The 23,691-nt window shown below is 42.1% G+C and overlaps 1 long non-coding RNA gene across 1 annotated transcript in view; it reads left to right on the top strand.

Annotated features, from left to right (window-relative positions):
* LOC309585469 overlaps positions 1 to 20,881 on the top strand; it is a 45,130-nt gene extending 24,249 nt beyond the window's left edge. The window contains exon 3 of the long non-coding RNA XR_014227296.1: positions 20,768 to 20,881. This is a non-coding gene — a long non-coding RNA (uncharacterized lncRNA). The remainder of the gene's footprint in view (positions 1 to 20,767) is intronic.
* Positions 20,882 to 23,691: the final 2,810 nt, after the last annotated feature.

The following is a 23,691-nucleotide window of genomic DNA, read 5'->3' as shown; positions in this document are numbered from 1 at the left end:
TGGAAGTTCCTATCATGAAAGGAACAAGAAAATGACATTCCTGGCCCTTTTTGGTTTTTTTAATTACTGTCACTTTTTCTTCAAAACCTATTTCAGCATGGCTTCAATCGGACATTTTCCAGGTGCTGGCACTAAATTTTTCTTCACAGACAGATGTCTGAAGTGAATTGTTCCTTTTTTGGTTTTCCAGAGTACAGCTCACTTTCAATTAAAGAAGCTGAGAACGTTCTCTATTTTCCCATGGTCCATGTTGTTAATTGTGGGCAGCTGCACAGCCCAAAGAGAATTCCTGAAAGGACCATGCTTCAGGGCTGTTAATTTGTTGGCATGGCTTCATGGGTATAAAGAGTGTGTTTTAAGGGATTTGCTAGCAGTAACTCCAACAAGAGCTTGTGATAAGACAGATAGTGACACAGCAAAATATCCTTAATGATTGATTCCCATCTTTTTTAATATTAACTTGGATCTCAATATAAATAGATCAGGGCTCTGTTATTGATTTGCATTTACATGATTTCCATTCAATATGTTTTTAATGTAGTTTTGCCTTTGTGGGGCTCAAAATCACAGAACACAAAAATCACATATCTGTATTCAGAATATGTTAATATACTTATTTTATCAACCTGTTTTTTAGAATATACTTATGCCATTCAAGTGATTTAGTTCAAAGCTAAGGTCTGGTCTGCCTAGGAATTGGCAAAAAATGGGCAATCTTAACTCAGACCAGATCTTTGTGGTTTTCTTATCTTGATGTAAAACCTTGTGATGAAATTCTGGGTATTAGACACAGGAGCACTACATAGGAAGGGCAGCTGAAAACCTCACAAGCCCATTATTATGGGTAAAAACTCCTTCCATCATAAAATTATATGATACATGGTGCCACCAGAAAACATGGTAAAATAGACTGAGCTGGCATTCTGTTGAAATTGGAAAATTAAGAAATTAATCTAAACCAAGCAGTCCGAAGCACACAGGGGTGTGTGCTTATATGCATATGGGAGCCTATAATGTGCTTGAGAGTAGGAAGGACACATTGTATGATTCATCTTGCTGACAAGCAGAAACATTATTTGATGTCTTAGATGGAGCCCTAATAGTTCACAATTTTGAATAAAGACTCTGGATGCAGTTTTGATAGACAGCAAAATATCTCTATGGTGAACCACCTTCCATCTTCTTATCATTCAAAAGTTGTCTTATTTATTCATTTATTCCTGAGAAAGATAAAATTTCAAATAACAGTTTCCATTCTACTTTTGATGCAATACTCTTCTAGTGAATGAAACACAAAATTACTAGTCATTATTTCCTTTCTCTTAGTCTACTGTTGCCTTATACAAGGTGTAGGGTGTACATGAAAAAAAAAAAGATAGTGGTACTGCTGTTCTACTGTGGCAAAGAGAGAAAATGGAGAGGAAGAGGCCTTTTTAGACAATTTCCATCATAACTCTAGTAGTATGTCATAGTAGAGGGGATGTGTCTATTATTAGTGGACAATTAGACTATCCAGCATGAGATTTTTGCCTTTCAGCTAGGCAGTATACTGTGGGAATTTAATATTGGAAGTTTTAGTGCTTTTGGAACATAAAAGTTTTTGAGCTACACTCTCCTGATAACCCCAATACACAAGTTCTAACGCTACATCGGTGAAGTTGATTTATGTATGAATAGAAGGCTAGCATAGATACCTGAAATAAACCATGAGAAATCCAGGCTGCTGCACTTAGGTAGAGGAGACACACATTGAGGTCAGATGGAAAAGCCAGAGGATTAACTTGCGCAGTTTATTTCTCTTCTTCTCCCCACGTTTACTCACAACAGGCTGCAAATAAAATCTTAGGGAAAGAGCACAAATGCAATTGTGAAAACCAAGGAAGAGCTTTAGAGGTCACAGATGAAGCTGTCATTAAAAGAAAAGAAGGAGGCAGTTGAGGACATTACAACATTCATGTTGGCTGAATTAAAAACTCTTGAAAGTCTTTCCACACCTTTAAAGAGATGCAGAAGTCAGTGTAACAGAAAATGGAGATACAATAACTAGACTGAGGTCTGGATTCCCTTAAGTGTTAAGCTGACAGCACTCCTCAGGACTGCCTGGCCCCTGGCCATGTTTGTGCTTGGAGAGTTCTTCTGTTCATAAGGCTTTTTTAGGCCACAAAAAGGCAGAACTTATACATAAAACTTTACTAAGCTAATTAGCCCAATTAGCTATCAGTCTATATGCTATGGAAAGACATTTACACAATATTTGTACTGTAGGAAAATCATACTCCTAACTGAAATAAGGATGTTGAAAATCTAAATGTGTGTAAGCTAAGGACAACTTGTGTCAGTAGAATTTATTCTTGGGAGGGCTGATAAGATGACCTTCTGTAGCTAACCATCCCATTCCTTACCCATGGACAGCTCAGCTGTGTGAAAGACAACTGAGCTGCATGTAAAACAGCTCCTGAACAGCAGTTGCAGTCCAATTATTTTGAAATAAAATTATAACCTTTTATTTCCAAGACAAATTGAACTGAACTATGGCATTTCAGAAGCAACCTAAGCCTCTGTGTGCCAAAGGTTCAGTACACTCAATACTTTCTCTAAAATGCATTGAACAGCTCTTGGGTCACCCAGAAGCAATCTCCTTTTCTCTTTAAAAACTGTGTTTCAGTTTATCTGTGTTTCTACTGTCCAAGTAGACACCTCAGTGCCAATATCCTGGAATAATCAGCGTAGGTGACATTGCCAATTTCTGCAAGTTGATACTGCAATCCCCGTGAGAGTTGATAAAGGGGATGATTCACATTCAAATAAACCCTTGGCTCTGACAGTCTGGACAGTGTTTTCCCAACATTACAGCAGGGCCACATGTGACACTTTGTTAAATTTGCTTGCTCTGTAGCTGCTAAAATCATACAAATACATCCATTTTGAAATGGGCTTTATCTCTTTCTTCCCACCACTGTCAAGATGTGACTGGGTATGCTAGAGAAGCTGGTGGAGGTGAAACAAAGCTCTTTCACAAGGTAAGGCTGTCTTCATCTCTGATGAAAGTAGGTTTTGCTATGTGAAAGACTTGACTGCATTTGGGGTTGATTCAAATTTTCTTGGTGTGCTCTTGTCTTCTTTAGATATTGCTATTTATTTGTAGGCATAGCTGGAAGAAAAGTCTTTCAACTGTTACTGTCATGATGTGAGTCTAAATGCTGGATGAACAAAGCTGTTGGGACCCTGCAGTCAAAGGTCAATGCCTATGTATAAACTGCTGAAATAAAATCAATCCACTGTAACCTAAGTCCTTCAAAGATACTGGCAAAATGCCAAGAGGGGGTCACCCACAGTGCCAAAGCATAGGTTGCAGTGGCCATCAGCCAAGATAAACAGCACATTGAGGGGATCTAGTCTTGCAGACCAACAAGCCTATACTGTGTAAGTGCCACATATCTACTGCAAAGACGCTCAGGTAGTGTCACTAAATTCCCAAAAGATCATGAGTCATTTGAAATGGGCCAGGTGGGAAGCTAACCAGTAATTGTCCCCATGTTACCTAGATAATGCCTACACAGATGCCCATCAGACATATGGCAGTGAATCTAGCTGAATGCACACTTCAGAGCTCGGCATCAATGCCAGCTCCTGGTACTAAGAAAGAGCCTGTCATGAATCCTACTGCATACGACCTTGAAAGAGAACCTTACCAAGCTTACTTTTGCATCATACCACCCTGCCTAGCCTTGCTCTACACCGCCCTTAAGTTTGCTCTCTGCTCTCAGGAATTGATCTGCTCTGATCTTCAGCACACTTGGAGTATAGAGGAACCACACTCCAGATGTCTGCTGCCTGCACTGTCAGTGGCCTAGTGATGTTTTTGTTATCTAACTGGGCTAATGGGCAAGCCAGAGCAAGCAAAGAGCATGACGGAGGAGGATGAGTGGTTCTGCACAGGAAAGGAGTGTCCTGGTCCCAGCCGCAGCCCACACTAGGAGAGGAGTGTCCCGGTCACAGCAACTTCCCAGACCTCACTGTGCACTCCACCAGGCTCTGCCACGGCATCTCTGGGACTAATTCCTCCCCACTCTGATGAGGCAGAGGAAGGCTATTCATGCACTGAGGGTATGTCAAGACATACTGCATGTCAAGACACTAAAGTAATTAAAAAGATCCCTTTAAAAGAAAGACAAAGCACTGGATGTTGTTGATAGACAAACTTGAGCAGGATCTTTCTTTCAGAGATTGGTGTGCAAGCATGTGTAAGACAGAGGTGTTGAGCAGATGGCCTTCTCTTTTTTAGGTATGGATGCACTGTGGAATTTTATAAACTTCATGAAAGGAAAATCAGGGCAACACAAAGCTATTTTTCCTACTTAGAACTTGGAAGTAAGGTGAATTTATCAGCCTCAGTGGTGTCCCCTTTGAACGACAGAATCCCACAAGGAGAAAAGGCAGACAAGTAATCCAGCACAGCATGGTATGGCTAAAATTATCTCTGTCTTGTTTTGTGCACCTGGAAGAACAAACTTTTTGGTACAAGGTAGATGTAACTCAGTCTTCATGCTGACTCACACTTGGCAATTAACTGAGGAAAAACTGAAAAATATTATGAATTATTTATTAATAATTGGGACTCTGTATGTGTGTGTGCAAATAGACAGCTGCAGCTCAATGGGACTGAGAAACCTGATGGACTGCAGTGAGTACTTCACTGGCTAGGTCACCAATCCCTCTTTTCTTCTCTTTCTCTTTCCACTCTTTCATATACTCATCATATAGCATCTTTACCCATATTCAAGTGATCAGATATAATTTAATCCTCACAGTCCCTTCCTGCCCATCTACAAAAGAATTTGTTCCATTGCAGTGCAAAGTTGCAATGTTTATTACATCTCTGTCTAAGATGAATCCCAAAGCAAGCATTTTATCCTCACTCATATAATCATCATAAGGTAGAAAATGAAATTTCCAAAATCAAAAAACTGTAGGAGAGCTTCAGGGAAATGCATGTCAGTTTTTATTTTGATGTACGCTATGTTTAAAAAAAACGTCTGTGAAGGGGAGGTGGTGAGGAGAGGAGAAAGATACACTGAGTATCTTCCAGGAGATTTCCTCTCTATTACTTAATTCTTTGTATTGGAGAAGGAAGGAAATAATCTCTTCTTGCTGCCTGGAGTGAGAGTGAAAGTATTCTGAAGAGACATTGTAAGAACTTTATTTAGTACCATGGATGGTTTCACATTCCCACTTGCATCTTAATAAAAGTAAACATCACCTCAAGGTTTGCAGTGAGCATATAGCGATTTTTAAAACTTTGGTGGGATTGGCAGATAAATACTTTGTATTCTGAGATGATTTAGAAAGGAGCTTTATCTCAGACTAGTGAACTTTATCACCTGGTCCAGAAGTAAGGAAGGAGCTGGGATTTATTGTGTGTTTATCCAGGTGCAGAGTGTTACTTTCCAAAATGTATCCTGCTGTTTATTTCCTAGGAGAGCAGAGTTTCATTCCTAATGGTCAAGGGCAGTTGAATATTTTAATGTCTTTCTCTCTGTCCCTCTATTCTCTGTTTAGTAAGACATTTAAGCACACACTGTGCTAGCTCAAGAAGCAGAGCTCTGTATTTCTCTCCTAGTGGCAATTGAATCCTCTGTACCTGCTTTCATTATTTGGATGCATCTTCAAAGAAATAGCTCTTTTTCTTTTATGGTTTTCCTACACTAAACATGGTCTCTCCTCACTCCTCTCTGCCATCTCCTATTTACACTTACAACTACTGTCAGTGTCATCTGTGCCTGCCATCTGCTTCCGGAATGTTATGAAGCTGTAATCACAGGACATTTTGAAATTTATTCATACAAATCAAAGATATTCAGTAGCTGTCAGGGGTGGATTTAGAGCTTAGAAAGGCATAGGTCTCCTGGCAGAGGCTTTCAGAAACAGCAGCTGGCAGAGGGAGGCTGGAGGAGGTTTCCCTGCCCAGTTTTCCATCCCACCTGGCTCCTGACCTCTAGCATTTTTGCATTCTCAGGGCTGGCTTCAGCTGAGATCAGCTAACTCTGCCAGATTATTTGCAGTTTAGTGGTGAACATGGATCTGGGTGAGAATGACACCAAAGGAATTTTTCACTTGTGACCCCATTTATGCCTGGTCTGTAGAAGTGTATAACCACAGCAGTAATCTCTGTCTTGCTCCTTTTACAAATAGGCTGTACCTCAGTATATATTTTCTCTTCATTAATGGAGGCAGGGGCTACTTTATTAAGTCCAAGCAGTGCCTATTATAGTGGCCTAATCCCTATCAAGGGCCTCTAGATGCTTCTCTAGTAAATGGTAGTAGTAATATCAGATGGGGAGCTATCTGTATTTTTCCACATGGATAGCAGCTGCTAAGGATTGCTCCTGCACTGCTCAGTTTATCCTCTCAACTTCCAGAATAATGGAATAGGTTGCAATAAACCATATGCATTATAAGATGGTGTGGACTGCTTCTACTGATCCAAGAGGAGTTCTACAAAATGAAACAGCTAATGTCAAGGACCCACATACACAATATGCACATTTCAGGATGGTGGAGTTTTTGCTTTGGACTTTCTCTCTGATCTCCTGGACTGATCTGGGGCAGAAGTGCCTTAGGTGCAGTCTTGGTGTGCAACTTCTAATTTGACTTCATTCAAGGAAAGACTGATCCATGCTCTGTGCAAGTCAAGGTGGAGGTGATGGAGAACTGCACACTTCTTATAAAACTAGAAAGCTGATTTTTGCAGCATGCTCCACTGACTTCAAAACTATTTAAAATCAGTTTAAAAATGTTTACTCTTTCACAGTTCATTTTCATACATTCGGCGGATTGGTGTGCCTTGCAAAATGTCTCTTCTAGGTCTCCTGTTTTCCAAAAGTACTTTCAATATGTCAGTGTTTCTATAGATGTCCCTAAATGGAATCATCATTATATAGGAAAAGCAACAGAAATTAAAAAAGAGCTGTTACATATTTCTGTAAAAACAAATCAGTTGCTCAGTGGATTCCCTTTTCCCCCAAGACCTATAGAGAGCTGGAGATCCGACCTGAATATAATGTGCCTATGGCCTCAGTGAACTGAGTGCACACTGCCTGTGCTGCCCATGCCAGCTAAGCTGTTGTGGGCTCAGCTAGTAGCTGGAGGCAAGACAGCTCAGGGTCCTGGAGGCTGTAGACACAAGCCAAAGATCTGTGGTCAAATGCTTGGCAGGTATTAGACCATAGAAACCAAACGAGTAGAAAAATTTCATTTGGCTCTCTTGTTGCTGCTGAGTCGATGTGTGGGAATACAGAAGTGTGACCTACTGATTTGCAGTGGCAGTACATCAGCTGAAGGATTGCAAAAGCAGGATGGTTTAATCCCAGAGGGTTTATTTTCTTTTTAAGTTAGGGGGACATCTTCAAGATGCACAAAAAGGAGCTAAATATGACACATGGTGAAAACAGGAGTAGTGTTTTCAAGGGATCAGAATTAGGATGAGTTTTTTCCCTGTAATTGTCTACCTACCCCCTGGCTGGTGTCACAGCACTTGATAGCCTTCCCTCACAGGTGGGAAAACTGGTGAAGGTATATTTAATTTGAATTTTAAACCCCTGACAAGGACATCTTGAGAGGAAAGGTTAGTTGTCTGATGCACTGGCTTCACGAGGGATGTGGCTGGTACCATGTCAGCAAAGGCTGACTATAGTGCAGACGAAAGGGCAGGCATGGAAAGGACCCATGAAGGCAACGGTAATGAGAGGGAAATACCAAAGACAGGGGAGAGGCCATAGTATAATACCACCCTTGATGAAATGCCTGAGCCCCTTGTCCCATGGTGGCAATTTGTTGTCTTTACTGTCAGGTAATGTGGATTGGCAGCAGAGATCTAGAGATGGGGGAGGAAATGGTGGTTGTAGGCAAGCAGGCAGGAAGGCACTGAGTCCTTGAGTCATGCTGCTCTGGGGAGGCTGTTGTGGGCATACAGTGGTGAAGCAGGCAGTGGTACCTACCAAACCCCCATTTTAGTGCTAGGGGGTGATTAAGACTCCAGGCAAGCATAAACGTCTTTGTAATCGTTCAAATCATCTCACAAAAGGACTGTGTAGTTTAAATGAACAGCAGATTACTTCAGGTGCAGGTGAAAAAGGTACAAGTAGTTTTGCTGCATTCAAAATGCACCAGAACAACTGAAGCTTACTGGGACAAGTTGAAGCAAACTTCATCTCCTTGCTCCATCACACAGATCCTGTGTGAACATACTAATGTGCATGTTTTGGGATGGGATAACAAGCCTGTTTACCTATTAAGCTGCTTTCACCATGAGAAGCAGATAAATCTTAACAACTCAGACAAGGAGCCTTATCATGTTCATCATGGAGTTTGCAAGTCCTTGTTCTGGGTCATAGCAAGCAGGTGTGACAACAGGGGTTGGAGCTAAGGCCCTGGTCCTGCAGCTGTGTCCCTGTGCCTGGCCTACAACCGCTTGGATGGGGATGAGGCACCCATACCTGTCAGTGCATTGTAGTGGTCAGCAAGGATAGGGGGCACAGCCTGGGGATGGAAAAGGGTAGGTTTGATTATAGCGCAGGACACTGGAAAGCACCTGGTGCTCCTGGGAAGCAGAAATTCAAGGTGGGATAAGACCATTTTCTTCTTGCTTAAGTTAGCCATACATAGACTTGCCTAGATTTGAAATGGGTGGGGTGATTTTTAGAAAATATTTAGCAAGACTATTTTAAAACAGCTTGGCTCTTGGCTAGTTAGAGCTTCACAGCTTTAAACTGGGTTTGTTGTATATGCTTAGCTACTAACTGTCAGGTATAAACCAACAGTATATTAGTGCGTATTAGGCCAGTATACTGTAAACTCTGAATCTCAGCCTGTTTCACACAGTTTTGTCCCTCACTAATCTTATATCTGTCCTTGAAATTAAAAAGTTTGCTGAAGTAATTATTGATTTGTAATAGGAAATATTGTGGAAATTATTTTTTATGTGCAGCCTGCAGTAAAACAGGTACAGACCAATGTATCATGCATACTTTACAGAAAAATCTGACTTTGGTAGTAAACTCTGCAGATTTCAAAAATGTTATTTCATCAAATCCAGCCCAGGATTCGTAGTAGAACCGAAAGCAGGATTGACTTCTGACTGTTCAGGTTCAGCGCTCCCAGGACTGTCCTTAAGAGGCACGTGTTTGGGGGAACTCAACACCTAGTTTCCTAAGTTCCTAGATCTGATCTTAAGTGTGCATCAGGAAAATTAGGATACCCCAGTCTCAGAAGTGCTGGTGTGAAAGCTGAGAATGTGAAGTCATAAAATAGCAAATGGCAAAATTAATTCGGAAGCAAATAAAGCAGAGAAATTTTTATTTGAATTTTCTTTGTTTTAAAGTCACAAAGTGGCAAATAACATGATTATACAAATAATGTGATTTTTCAAGGTGCGTCTTTCTAGGAGATTCTGATCAAGGCTTACTCTTTGTTTTCTATATCCAAATGACAAATATTTTGCCTTTTACAAAATAATTATTTTAAACCCAAGGGCTGGTACCTGCAGATAAACTTATGCTTCAGCACACTCTTCTGACATGAAAAGCACTATAAATCACAGTCTAAACTGCAGTTTCACATCCTCTTAGAAACCACTCTAACAGAGGCATGGCAAGTCATTTAGGTAGTTGGCAGAGCAAAGCCTGGCAGTGCATTTACACTGCAGGCATGTAACCTGTTTTCCCTTCCTCCATCTGCTGCATCAATTTGGTATTGGGTAGGCATTATGCAAAACAATAGCTGCTACCATTTCAGTAATATGTAGAATTCCCCTTTAGCTTGCAGCCTTTTCTATCCTTTCCTATAGTGTCAAGATTTTGACATCACACACTTGAGTGCTTTACTGAACCTAAAGGGAAAGGAGCTAAAACATGCTGGGAGGTATCATTTTGCCAGGAACATGGTAGACCCTGAGAAGACCATAGGCAGATGGTCCATTAAATGCTTGTCCTTTGCAAGGGTGGGAATATCACTCACAGAGTGAAAAACGTGGCCTTGGCCCACCCCCACAGATAGGAAACCTGCATAGAAGAGTGCTGCACACTTTCCAAGGTCAGAGATGGATGGTTTTCCAGACAAAGACTGGGAACACTCAGCCTGGAGGAACCTGCAGGACTGAACTGACCTTCACCTCTGTAGGTAGAGCAGAGCAGTGGAGCAGGGTGTTGAAGCATCACCAGAGCCAGCCTTGGTTCAGTGGAGGCTGCAGGGAACAGCAGAGCTTCAGGGAAGCTGTCCTGCACCAGGTTAGTAAAGCACTGCTGAAGTTACCCAAGATTACTGCCCCCGTACTCTGGGCATAAGCCATGACCAAAATGTTTCAGTGCAAAAGGTGCATGATTCCCGTGTGCCTTTCTTATGGGAAATATTCCTCTGAGATACTGTGGATTTTGGGTGTCACTACTATCCTTGTTTCACCAGTGCCAGACCCCAATCCCACTGTGCCCAGCTGGTGCACTCAGTGCAGCTGCTTGATGATAGAGAAAACATGAATTGTCAAAGTAAAAACACTCCAATAATGGGAATGGGAGATGAGAAAGTAAGTGGTAACAGCAAGGAAATTTTAAGGCTTTTTCTCAGCCAGAGAGTTTTAGAAGTAAAATCAGGACATGTAACAAACAAGGACGAATTGAAAGTATCCCCATGTGTCTTGTTTTTCTTTTCTCTTATGCTCAGATTTGTACTGCATTGTAGCCCAAACTCCTATTAGAGACATCTGGTTCAAGTCTGTAGGTTTATTTGTGTATGATTCTGGCTTTTTTTGTGTTCATTTTCCTCTTTTCCTCCCTTTTATTTTTGATTCTTTCTCCCCTCTAGCTTTACTTTAGTAATATTTTGTCTGCTTTTGTCTTCTCTGTTTCTCTTTTATCTTCTCCTCTCCTGCCTCTCCAGGCATCTTTAGCTGCACTTGTCTGCTCAAAATGCGCTATCTTGCAGAGTCAGTAGATCCTTCAGATCACCTGTGCTCAAGCTTTAGAAAGACATCTTTCTTTTTTTTTTCTTTTCCACAACCTTTTAATGTCTGCAAAACCAACTGCAGAGTGGGAGAGAGGCTCTTCTTCCTTCCAAGTACACAGTGCCACCTTTCTTGGAAGTGGTTTTCCCTGATTTCTGCAGCTAATAGAATAATTTCCCTTCCTAGCTGCTTTGATGAGTGTCTTCTGTCTCTCAGTGAGTGGGGCACCTGTGTGAGGGTTGTTGGCATCCAGACATTTTATCATACCCTCTCTCAAGTAATAGGTTTGATTTTCATGTTCATTAAAGTTGCTCAACACATGATAAAGTGCTGCTTTTAGGACTCTCTAGTCTCCCAGGTTGGTGTGATAGGGGTTTTGGCACAAGTGAGAATAAAGGCCAATACTGTCATTACCTGCTGTTCAAAATGACTTGTTACTTACTTTTCTTTGTGAAATTGGTGCTATCAGTGGTATGAGAGGAGGAGAATGTTCTTGCTACTAGAAACAGTGTGCAGTGACTTGAAGGATTTCAGACTCATTCACATATTTGCCTATTAGGTAGTGCATGATGCTCATTAGGTAATACACCTTGAGGCCAGTTTTGGTCTCCAAAGAATAAAAAAGCCTTTCTTTTTCTAAAGGTGCTGTAGGGTTTATGCACTTTAGGATTTAATTTTATTTGCACAGCACAGATGGCCCAATCACCTCTGTCTTCACGTGGAATAAAACCAAGTATCTCAACTGCAAGAATTACTATTTTGCAGGTGCATTCATTTTCTTCTCCTTGGATAAGTTCATTTGTAGGACGTTCATGAGAAGAGCTTTTTCATGGCCTGAGCTTTGTTTAGTTCAAAGGTGCATAAAGCCCAGTTACCACTAAGCACATCAGAGAAGATATGATTCCATATACTGAGTCTGTCTGGAGCACTATTTTGCTTTAAAATCAATGCCTGATTTGTTTTTCAGTGGTTTCCCCTGAACAAAAACTAGAGAGAGAAACTCTGTATTCATTCTTTCATTTATAAAACATTAAACCTAATCTGTGCTCAAAAATAAATAGGTCTTTAGAGTTTCGGAAAGCTGGCATTTTATGTTCCTTCATAGTTCCTTTTTCAGTCAAAATTTCCCCTTTTAATAACTTGTAGTAAGTCTGTTACACAACATTGGCACTTCTTCACCTCATACTTTCATAGTAAGTGTTGTAATTTGTTTCAAACATTTTCTTTGTCAGTGGGACAACATATACCTCCATTAGGTGACCTTTTAAATTCCTTTTTTGTGAAGGAAACAAAACCAGATGTCAAGTCTAAGTAGGTTTTCTCTGTATTTTAAAGTCTCCCTGCTAAAGTATCTGGTTCATCACCCTAAAGGACACAAGAAGCATGAGCTTGTAGATATCTTCTCAAGGTCACCATTTTCAGTGGGTGTATCTACACTAAGGCACTACATTGCACAATGACAAAAATTGCCAGCCTTTGTCTGGTGAACAGCCAGGTCTCAAATCTGTTCCAATTGCAACCTGTTCTGTCTTCATAAAGAGTCTTCTGGAGTTTGCAAAGCACTGTGGAAGATAGAGAAATTCTTTAGTAGTTTAATTATGCATTCAGTAAATCTCATAATAATGGGGTATTATATTTAATTTTATATTGCACTTATTTTTAATAAAATGCAGACTATTAACTTCAGATGTCAGAATTCAGCTAGTTTGTACCTTTCTAGTCTTTCTTCAGGCTGTCAACAGACTTTGAAAGACATTATGATTCACATACTGTTCACCTTTCCATTTACACCTCAGAAACAGAGCATTAGAGACACTGTTAGTAAGGACAAGATAGACTGAAGGAATTCTGCAGAAGTGGGTAAATCTGACAGTAATTTCTGCAGTGGGAGTGAATTTGCATGTATTTGTTACATACACACACATTATATACATATATATATGTATATGAATTTGCTGCAAGAGATCCCTGATTAATTTAAAATTATGGTCTGATGTAATTCTTTCACCCTTTGTCCCTTTATTGAAACATTAATACATATTTTGCACTAGGTGATGAAAACAATATTTTACTTCTGTCTACCTCTGTTTTCCACAACAGTTTTATTCGTTTATTTTTTTCTAATTCTTTCATCACTGTCATTTTTATTGGCTTCTACTTGCAAGTTCAATCTTTTAATTTGCCCTGTGTAACGAAATTCTTCTCAAATTACCTGCTGTTTTCCATTGGCCAATGTGGCTACCTCATTATTCTGCTCCTTTGTTTCTTCTGTGATCATCCCTCTTTTTTTTTTCAACCTGCATGATAGACCAAAGATTCGGCACAAACTAAAACTTGAAAATAGATTCCTTTTGATGCGTACCAAGCTTGGGGCTCTTATGACATGTTTTCATTGCAAATGGTACACCTAGAAACATGTGGTTCAGGCAACTGTGAATACTTACATGAGTCTTGTCATTTTGATGTCTTCTGACTAGAACTTCATACATGTGCTCTTACCAACATGATAGACTGCCTGTATGGAAGGTTTTTGCTTTTTTATGGCTTCTCACATCCTGGTAAGAAGCATACTTTATCCATAGTTCCGTAAAAGTGGAATTAATGTGTTAAGTGTTGAAGTGGGGTCCTGTGCTTCCCTCTTCCCCTGGCTCCTCAGAAAAAGTGTAAGTTGTAAAGGACGTAGTGCATTCTGTCTAGAAAGATAATGGTATTTCTTCCTTTTGTTGGTGTTTGGCAGTTCACAAGTTGGGTTTTTTCTCTGCAAGTACCAGTTTAGCCGCGCACAATGCGTTACTCTACTTACCAGGCAACTCCCATTTTTCACTTAGAAGTGACATTCGTGTAGTAAAGCTGATTACACTTGAAACAAAACTTTTGTATTGATGCCATAATGACTGATGTAAAGTCCATTTTGTATCATTTAATGAATTACTTCAGCAACTGACAGCTTTTAGCCCAGGTGGCCATTAGCTGCCAGGAAATACCTGACCCAAATCTTACTGTTTGTTAGCTGTGGATGTCTGACCAGACAGCCATTACGTCAAGTATGAAATAATGGATTTTCCTTTTCTGCATGTTGAAAAGTTAGAAGCTGAGCTGCCCATTGCCATGGATACATGAGCCTGCTTGCAGACAGCACGTGAGGCACTGGCCATGAGATAAACAGTCCCACCACCCTCTGCCAGCTCCATCTCGCTTGTTTGGGAGGCAGTGAACACTGGAAATGTGTTTTTCCCTCCTGCTTTCAGTGGTTTTGCTCTTTCAGATGTGAACAGTCCTTTTCAAGGAGCAGAAGGAAAGTCCTCACACTTTGCCTGACCCAGGGTAAAATGGTCCTGATTTGAACCACATTTGGGGTTAAGTTTACAAAAAGTCCGAAACACCTTCCACAACAAGAAATGTCACTATTGAATTCAATAGAATTTAGATCTCATGGGCAGCAATAGGGAATCCTTGAAATCAGCTGTTGTTATGCCAGTTTCTGGTGTTTATATTTCTAGCTTTTGAAACTTTGCCAAGGTAACTTTCAAGGCTACAGGGTACTTTCCTCTTGTTAGTTAAGTACTCCTCTTGTTACAGTTAAGATGCTCCTTGTCCTGATTCAGCATTATTCCAGGGTAGAACACACTGTTTCAATACTTTTGTGACACTAGAAAAGAGGGCTCTTCAAAGGAGAGGCTGAAGAGGGTACGTAAAAAAGATGTTTGTAAAAAAATTTTTTTACAAACGCATGTAGTGGTAGGACAAAGACTTTAAGATGAAAGAGGGTAGATGTAGATTAGATTATTAGAAGAAATTTCTTACTGTGATGTTACAGTGGGGAAACTGCAACACGCGTATCAAACAACGAGGCCCATGGAAAAGAAATATATATGGACGGATTCTTGATAGATGTTTCAGAGATGTTTATTTCTCCAGCCGCATGGCCAGAGGTTTTGCCGAGAAACTGTGGCAATCGCGGGACTCGATGGTCCTTGCCCGTGCAGGGGAACACAAAACATCCAATGGGGAACGAGGCTGACCAGGGGCTGGGAAACCCTGTGCCTCCCTCCCAGGGCCCCTCTCCCAGGACCACATGGCAGGGGGGAGGGCCCCAACATTTCACCCGTTTATTTTTAACAAAAAGAGATTTAAAATTTAACATTGAAAACAACTGGATAAACATAACAAGGGCAGTTTCAAAACAAAACAAGCCACCCTCCTGAGTCTTTAAATGTCCAAACAGATTTTCTGGAACATCTTAAGGCTGACAGAAGGGAGACAGGACTCTCCAGGCATGCTTTGTGGGGAAACTGAGGCAGGAGAGGGTTTCTTCCATTTGTACCCATTGGAACTCTAAACAACAATAGTTAATTTCTTTCCTCCCCCTCTTCATCCCTCACTCGGCATTGGAAAGGGATTTTTGGGGAAACAATTGGCAAAGGCATGGTTTTGTGAGGGAAACCATGGGTGAAAAAATGGATTGGGAATACACTGAGGGTAATATGATGTAGGGTAAAAAGGGAAAGGTGGGATTAGGAAAGGGAGACTGTAGGGGGGGCTTATAATGGAGATATTGTCTAACATGACTACAATGTTTAGCATATATACTGCCTTTCACAGAAACTCCATCAGACCCAGTGACCTGCGATGCTTGTAAGCCTTTTCTACCTTGCACAATTTTGAACTCCACCACCTCTCCATCTCCCAAGCTTGGGATGCATTTTTCAGGGTTATTCTTTTTAATAGCCGTTCTATGAACTAATATGTCTTCTTGGTTGTCACATCTTGTTATAAGACCATAATTTTCTTTAACATTTTATCGTTTTACTATTCCTAAAACCTTAGCTACAGTGATTTTTTCCTTTTTTCAAGTGGTTGCTGTTTTCTGTCTCGCTGCGTTTTTGCTTTCTCTTTCACTTTCGCTCGCTCCCGTGTTGGAATTGCCAGGGTTGTCAGTGCTGCCGGGGCCGTCGGGGCTGCTCATGCCTGCGTGCTCTTCCTGGGATCACATTCGGGACCACGCGGGCCAGGCCAGGCTGGGCTGTTCAGCTCCCTGCGCACCGCCTCCTCTGCTCTCAGCTGAGCTGCTGCTGCCTGGGGCCGCGCCCACGTCTCAGCCAGGCCCCTGAGCAACGACGCCCCTGCGCCCTGCTCCAGCGCGCCTTTCAGTCAGGCACGGCTCCGCTCCACCACCACCACCACCACCAGCCGCCGCCTGTGCGCCGCCCCTCTCGGTCGGCCATTCACAGGGCTCACTCCACCATGTGCCGTGCGGGGCCGGGCGGGCACGGCCAGGTCACCCCGCTCCCACTGCGCCTCGCTCTGCTGCCAACACTGCAGCTCGTGCCGCTCCGCCTGTGTGCGGGAATTGCCTCGCTGCTGCTCAGAGAGCACTTGGTCCATGTGGCCGCGGTCGCACGGTCCCTGAGCCAGGCTTCCCTTCGCCAAGACACAGGTGACATTGTTCAACGGTCTCGGTATTTAAATAATATTCACGAGAATATTCTTCCATCAGCATATATTTTGACTCAGAAATTAACTGTGTCCAAACGGTATTCAAAAAGTGTTTGGTAAGAATTAAATCCCAAGAAACGTAGAAAAAGTTCTTAAACAACCATGAAAGGAAATGTTTCAGTTCCTTTTGAGCTTGAATTAAGCTAAAATTTACAAATCGTTCTTCAGGAATCTTTTCAAGTTTAAGATAAGTGTCCATATGCGGCTCTGAGAGACAAGTCTTTCCATGGTTCCTCCATAGTTTAGAGATGTTTTCCTGTTTCAAACAAAACAAGAAGAGAAATTCAGCGTTTACTCACAAATCAGTCGCTGTCGTTAGGGATCAGGGATTGTTCTGCTTGCAATTCTCCACCATTTGTTACAGTGGGGAAACTGCAACACGCGTATCAAACAACGAGGCCCGTGGAAAAGAATATATCTGGACCGATTCTTGGTAGATGTTTCAGAGATGTTTATTTCTCCAGCCGCATGGCCAGAGGTTTTGCCGAGGAACTGAGGCAATCACAGGACCCGAGGGTCCTTGCCCGTGCAGGGGAACACAAAACAACCAATGGGGAACGAGGCTGACCAGGGGCTGGGAAACCCCATGTCTCCCCCCCAGGGCCCCTCTCCGAGGACCACATGGCCGGGGGAAAGGGACCCCAACACTGTGAGGGTGGTGAGGCACTGGAACAGGTTGCCCAGAGAAGTTGCAAGTGCCCCATCCCTGGAAATGTTCAAGGCAGAGTTGAATGGGGCCCTGAGAAAGCTGATCTGGTGGAAGGTGTCCCTGCCCATGACAGGGGCATTGAAAATAGATGATCTTTAATCTTTCTTTGGATCTGCCAACCCAAATCTTTTTATGATTTTATGAATTCAGGCTGCCAGTACTGAGATGTGCACAGAGCTTGTCTGGTACACAGTGTCAATGGCTGAGGTGTAGATAGAGGCCCAGAATTCCACACAGGGAAAAGTGAAATGTTTCATACATTTTCTGCACGTATAAAAGCTAGGCAGTTCCAGCAGCCTACATCTGAAGCTTGCCATAAATTTAAACACTACTGCATCATCTAAATGTGCGTCCATCACACAGAGTCAGGGTTTTCATTAACAGCCCTATCAACAAAGCCTCAGTGATACACATTTGAAAAATGGATTGTGTTCAAGCATAGAGAAATTTATGATTATACAGACTTCTGATTCAATAAATTATATTAAATTTTTCTGAGATTCTTCTTTTTCTAAGAAATAGCACAGACAATAGAGTTTTACTTAAATATAGTTAAGGCAAAAAAACCCAAAGAACATTTTATTTCTCCTTATAAAGCTTATAAAGTTTCTGACATTTTCTTCAGGTCAGAGATACTCCGTGCAAATACCTGTTCTGCCATTCAGTCAGTCAGGGAAAATCTGAAATCAATCTCTTCCCTGGAATAATTGCTCAGCAAACAGGATGTGTGTAATCCATTTTTATTATTAATACTTCAGTTAAGATTCAGGTACCATATTTTGCTTCTTATAATGAGCACAGTTTTACAATGGATGTTTGGAGTTTACAGTACATAACATCACTGACAGCTGCAGAATGCCTGTTAAGTGCACCAGAACTGGATTAAATATAAGTACATTTCTCTGGGCAGTAACAGTGTAGAGAGATAAATTTCAACATATGTCTACTTTATTGTAGGTGCAAAAACCTCATTTTCCCTGTTAATTCAGTGCATGGACATATTTGTTATCATTTTGTTTATCAGCAAAGCTATCTTACTGCTGTTATATTGCATCTCAGGTAGAGAAAGACTATCAGTCGGTGAGGTCTATTGCAGAGAATGCTCGTGTGTGTTTCCAGTCCCAATGATTTTACAGTATAATTCCTAATATCCCCATATGATTTGTGATAAAGACCCAAGATCATGCATTTCCTCCTCTCCTTTTTTTACACTGTAGGAACAGAAATTTTAATTTCTGTAAGAGGAGTGACTTGGCTGATTCCTGCATCCTTGATTTTCTTCTGTGCTAGCTATGTCCTGAGAAGGGCAAACAGGAACAGAGAGGTCATCAAAATAAATCTCTCCACCTATTGACTAGTTTATGTTCAGGTTTTGCATTGGTGGAAAATATTTTCCTGTTTCAAACAAAGATTAATTCCTAATTGCCCCAGTCCTCATGAGGACTTCAGCAGCTAGTTAAGAACTGTCTTAACATTTTTTTAATGAGGCTCTTAAGTTGCAGACCTGCATGGGGAGGCCTGGCAGATTGATTACATCACACTGCCTCAAACCCGCCAAGGCAAGCGCTATGTGCTCACAATGGTAGAAGCCACCACTGGATGGCTGGAGACCTATCCTGTGCCTCATGCTACTGCCCAGAACACCATCCTGGGCCTGGAAAAGCAAGTCCTTTGGAGGCATGGTATGCCTGAGAGAATTGAGTCTGATAATGGGACTCATTTCAAGAACAGCCTTATAAACACCTGGGCTAGAGAACATGGCATAGAGTGGGTGTACCACATCCCTTACCGTGCACCAGCTGCAGGCAAAGTGGAACGGTGCAATGGATTGTGGAAAACCACCCTGAAGGCACTGGGTGGGGGAACTTCCAAAAATTGGGAGCAGCATCTAGCAAAGGCCACCTGGTTAGCTAACACCTGAGGTTCCACCACTAGAGCTGGTCCAGCCCAATCTGAATCCCTACATACAGTAGATGGAGATAAGGTCCCAGTAGTGCATGTCAGAGGTCTGTTAGGAAAGACTGTTTGGGTTAATTCTGCCTCAAGCACAGACAAACCCATGCATGGGGTTGTTTTTGCTCAGGGGCCTGGTTGCACCTGGTGAGTGATGCAAAAGGATGGAGCAAGGCGTGTATTGCAGGGAGATCTGATTGTTGGGTGAAAACCACCTGTAATGTGGAATGCCTGTATACCACTGCTTGCTGAGTGTCACTGTCACTGTTTGTACATAGCTCTGTATATATATATACATGTATGTATTGATGTGTGTGTGTAGAACTAGAATATATTAGTTTGGGCATTGGGCCAACGATATGGGATAAGGGGTGGAATGTCTTGGGGGTGACTTTGTGATGTGTATCTCTTACTGCTGCCCCATGCCCAGAAATTAATTTAGTGCCTTTCTGTGCCTTTAAACTGAGCCTGAGAGGGGGAGGAAAACCTGAGAAAAACTTCTTCAAAGCAGTTTGCAGCTTGTTCAAGGTCACACAGAGAGACTTTTTTTTCAGCTGTGGCAGCAGAGCAAGAGTGGGGAAAACACTCTGCTTGATTTCAGCCAGTTTTTCAGCTCCTTTTTCTTTCTCCAGAGAGAGATGGAGAGTTGAACTTTTGTTTTCCTGCTGGACTGTTTCAACATCAGAGTATATCGGGAGGAATTTCCACCAAGGCCTTGGCCCTGGAGGTGGGACCACTACCCTGTCCCAGCTCCAAGGAGGGGGAGAGAGAGATCTATGAAAGGACTCTGAAATTTTCCCATGCACCATCCTTCTCACTGTCTGTGGGGTAGTGCTGGGTCCAGTTTGAGCCCAGCTGTGTGACGCTGGAGCCTGATATCTTGGGTGAAACAGCACTGAATGATCACAAGATTATTGTTCTCTCACTGTAGGGAAATCTGTTTAATCTCCCATAACAGGCTATTCACTGACTAAACACCGTGGTCTGGTCACTGTGAAGAAGCAGACTATGCACAGTCAGAAACAGCAGCAGGAAAGAATGCGCATCAGGGAGCACATTCTTCCCCTTACCCTAGAGATACTGAAGAAACAGAAGAGGAAATCTGCTTCAAATTGGAACCAAATCACCTGCAGCAAAACTTTCATCAGAAAATGCCCAGTATTAGACCCCAGCTTCTAATCTGTGTCAGGCTTTTGTTAGGATTCTCTCCCAAATAACACATTTGGTAGGACAATATCAAGGATATATTAAAGAGATAGTAAATTTAGTGTCTCATATAGAAAGAACTCCATTTTTAAAGTATTAGACCTGACTCCTGACAGTGGGCATACTGCAGACCCCAAAAAGCCACTCAGGCACCATCTGCACCTGTGGAGGGTGCAGCCTGTCCTTGCTATCACTCAGAGGGAAGAGAAGGAGAGACATATTCTGCACTCGAGTTTGTGGTCACAGGCATAACATCCAAAGGCAGTATGGTCTTTAATGTGGGAAGAAGAGTGTATAATTCATTATGAAGTTTAGGCAATAAAATGCTCTTTTCCCTAGCAGCAATCAATGCTGGTCCTCTGTCTCCTGTTTCTCTCGCAAACTTTTTTTTTTCTTTTCTTTTTTTTCAGAAACCCGTTCAGGACTCAAACAGCAGAAGCAAAACAACAAGATAGGATTTTCCTCCCTTACTGCCCCACCCTGATAGAATGATTTTATCACATAATAGCCAATCTAAACAGTGCAGTGCAAATCATACTTTGCATGAAAATGTGAAAACAGTGTTACCACAGGAATGAACTCTGTTTAGGTATGGGGTGAGCAGAAGCTGGCTGCTCTCTTCTGAACAGACCCATGTGGTACAGCAAGAAATCCACAGATTCAGGGAGAGCAGGAGGAGTACCTCTCTTGGTTTTTGCCACTTAGCTTTGACTTTACTGCCCAGAAGGAGATATTTTCAGATGCAGGAAGCCAACAGGAAATTAGCAGCAGGGAGATTTGTCCTCTACCCAGAGAGTCAAGTGGTTCAGACCAGCCTCATACCTTTTATATGAAAGCAGAATTATCTGCATACACTCCAGCTGGCACTGAATCTCTGTTTACCATCACTCTTCAGCTTCAGAGAAACAGTAAATGACTCCTTGCCTGTACAAAAACCAGATTTTCATGGGAAGACAAATTTAGCCTTCTGCCTGCTGCATTGCCTTGGCCCTTTGGAATGAGACTGCTAAAAACGCTCAACAGCTTGTTTCCACAGATTTTATACTGTGCCCTAAAGTCACATCATAATCATGTAGCTAGCACTGCTGCTGCCTACATGTCCCCGTGCTGCAGGCAAGAGCATCCAGATACACTAATGCACTACATGGCGCCAGTCACCACTTCCCAGAAGTGTGTAGCTGACATGAGTGTTGGTGATATTCTGTCCAGACATCTCTCCCATTCCCATAAGAGCATCACAGCAAGCAATCGAAACAGCCCACTTGTCAACTGGCAGTCACCCATGCTAAATAACTGGATGCAGCCCTATAAAAGACTTTTAATATATGCTTCTCTGTCTATATTTGAAATGCCCCATCTCATTGTTATCAGGAATTATTAATAACCTTTCACTGATTCCTGATAGTTGGTGGTAGGCATCAAGCACTTGTCCAGCTGTGGTTTTGAAACACAGTGAGAGAAATTTGATATAATATTCTTCCCACCTTGGCTATCCATGCTTTGTGCACCCTTATCTAAGTGGCTTCAACACTTCATACCTTCTGGTTCTCTCACTGCTGCATGTCAATATTGCCTATTTATTCTGCAGGGAACATACAGGCTTTATTTGCATAACTGTGAGTGCAACAGGGCCCCAAGATTTGGTTGAGGCTCTTGATGGTCAGTGTTCCTCCTGCAGGCTTGAATTTTAGCACTCCTCTGGACTCAGGCTGAAGGATGCACACACTCATTCAGGCTGGGATTCAAAAGCAACAAATAGTAAGGTGACGGATAGCTACGCCTGGCTTTTGGCATGTAAGCAAAGGAATTAGCAGGCTGTAACCACACAAGCTTAAAGAGCCTGGAACAGACTGGCAGGCACTGACGTTTGTGTCAGCTGAAAAAGAAAGCCACAACAAAAAACATGGAACACAGAACAGTAGTACTTCAGAAAGGAAATCTCAGCTATTTGCTGAATGCCATCAGTTGAAATTTCTAAAGACCAGAAGGCCCATTTTAAAGTCCTCAGCATGCACAGTCAGGGCCAGGTTTTCAGTTAAGCTCAGTTCCCATGGAGGCAGCTAAACAGGAGCCAGATTTTTAAAAGCACTCAGTATCCAGCTGTTTCCATTGCAAAAATTCTGTCCCAGTTTTTAAACAGAGCTCAGCACCACCCAACAGGCTGTGTTATTTCAAAAGCTTGCCCTAAGTGACTTCACAGCTGGTGTCATTGTTTCATTGGCTACCTGTCAGAGGATCAGACCAGCTCCATTTCTGTCTTCTTCTACCTTTTCTGAGCCCTGATGTGGTCTGAATAATCTGGACTATCAAATAACTGTTCTGGGTACTGTACAAAGAGGGAATATCAAGAAATGCACCACACAGACTACAGCATGATGAGCTGTGCAGTTCCACCAATTTGCCATGCGCTTTTGAGCTGCAAGAGCCAGCATTGTGCTTTGACCTGCCAATCATGCTGACTCATGTCAAATTAAAATCTTCCAAATGTCTGAGTTTGGAGGTCTCAACCTATTTTGACATGCAGATAAAGTCAAAAGTTTCTTTCTCCTGAAGTCTGCAGAAACACAGAAAAGACAGCAGACTCCATGATTCAGGGAAGACTGTGTGGCAGGTGATGGAAAACATTATCTGGTTATCAACACTTGCAGAAACTGCAGTCTTCCTTCCATCAGTATTGTCAGTGTGAAGTTTTCTCAGGGCAGGAGAACTTTCCCTTTGCTAGGAGAAGCCAGCCTTAGTGGTCCTAAACCACACACAGCTCTTACACTTTCTCTCAAACTTTCTGGGAGCTTGGAGGAAGTGCTCAACGTACAGCCAACATGGGAAAGGATAGTATCTTCTGGTCTAGTGCCTACTGTCTGCCATGGTTCTTGTATAAGCAGAGGGGTGTAATTCCGAATATGGAATGAATCGTGGAAATTCTCAGAAGGTGGTCTACCAGAAGAACCAGAGTTTCCTTTCATTTCATTTGTTCATGTTGGGACTTTGGTTTGGGTTTTTGTATTGGGTTTGGAGGCTTTTTTGTTTGTTATTTCATTTGGGTTGTGTTTGAGGGTTTTGTTTGTTTGCTTGCTCATTTGTTTGGTTTTTTGTTTGTTTTTGGTGGGAGGTTGTTTTTTTATGTGAAGATCCAGGAGACAGAGAGGGAAGGGCAAAAAACTGAGTTGGTTAAGAAAGCAGCCCACCACACAGACAGGCTCAGCACTCTTGGGCATGGGTAGCTGAAGACACTTTTCTCCTTTCAGAGAGAGTTTAAAATGCTCAAACCAAACTACTTCAAAGAAGAAAAGGCCTGAAGAGCAGGTGAATTTCAGTCTTTTTCAAAGATGCTGTT

Source organism: Coloeus monedula (genome assembly GCF_965178545.1).
Source record: "Coloeus monedula genome assembly, chromosome: Z".
Classification (NCBI taxonomy): domain Eukaryota; kingdom Metazoa; phylum Chordata; class Aves; order Passeriformes; family Corvidae; genus Coloeus; species Coloeus monedula.
This window is presented reverse-complemented; position numbering and strand designations above follow the sequence as displayed.